Genomic DNA, 907 nt, shown 5'->3' with positions numbered 1-907 from the left:
AAGGAAATGACCAGCTTTGAATGTATAATACCATGGTTTTGCAGCAGATTGCGTATGTACACTTCGCCGTTCGTGAAGGGTCACGATGCAAGTAAAAAAAAAAAAAGCATTTAATTTCCATTTCTAACTATTTCAAGTAGCGTCATCCTGTTAGAATAGCTATTGGATATTGCAGGTCCACAGGAGAAATGTTTAATAATGCTTAGAAAATGTTCTGCAGTGCAATTCATGTTCGAGAAGCTCCAAGACTGTTTGCGCCGTTGTACTGTGGCTAAGCAAGTCTTAGGTTTGATAGCAGAATCAGTATATACGGCCAGTTAGACTTGCTGTGATTCTAGTATGTGTTATTGATCACAAAATTGATTTGATCATTTTAAAGAAAAGTAAGTTTGTATAACAAATGAGGCTTTATTTCTTATTGGCTTACATTTTACTGCAAAGCATCTTAAGGCTTGTTAAAGATTCTCTGTGTAACTACTGCTATCAGTGACTATGATAAATTGAAAAAGTAGACATGTTCTCCCAGTAATTTTAACGAAATAAAGTTATGACATAATCATATTTGCTAGACAGATGTGAACACATTTATTCAACAAAATTCGTTATGCTATCCTTTTTTCTTAAAGAATTAGTGTTTTTTTTTATTTCTGTTCTTTATATTTCGGTTAATTTCCTTTATTTCCAGCAGTTTGGCACATGGTATCTGGAATGTCATAGTACTGGACGAGAAAGATTTTTGAGATTTCCGATAGATATTTTGGATGCTAGATCACGATTTTGATTTAATCCCAGCTGAATCATGCATCTGATTAAGGACTGACTCTTAATTCATACGAACATTTCTTGTCCAGTGCTATTTAACCTATTCCATAAATAATTAAATGTACTGTGTTCTTAATATTCTCAC

General features: G+C 33.3%; 1 protein-coding gene across 1 annotated transcript in view; it reads left to right on the top strand.

The window, feature by feature from the left end:
- Nucleotides 1-907, top strand: part of LOC119581870 (disintegrin and metalloproteinase domain-containing protein 11-like) — a gene marked incomplete at its 5' end in the record, with an annotated part of 193377 nt that overhangs the window by 132700 nt on the left and 59770 nt on the right.

This window comes from Penaeus monodon, chromosome 15 (genome assembly GCF_015228065.2).
Source record: "Penaeus monodon isolate SGIC_2016 chromosome 15, NSTDA_Pmon_1, whole genome shotgun sequence".
In the NCBI taxonomy this organism is placed as follows: domain Eukaryota; kingdom Metazoa; phylum Arthropoda; class Malacostraca; order Decapoda; family Penaeidae; genus Penaeus; species Penaeus monodon.
Note: the sequence above shows the minus strand (reverse complement) of the source record. Positions and strands in the feature narration are given on the sequence as shown.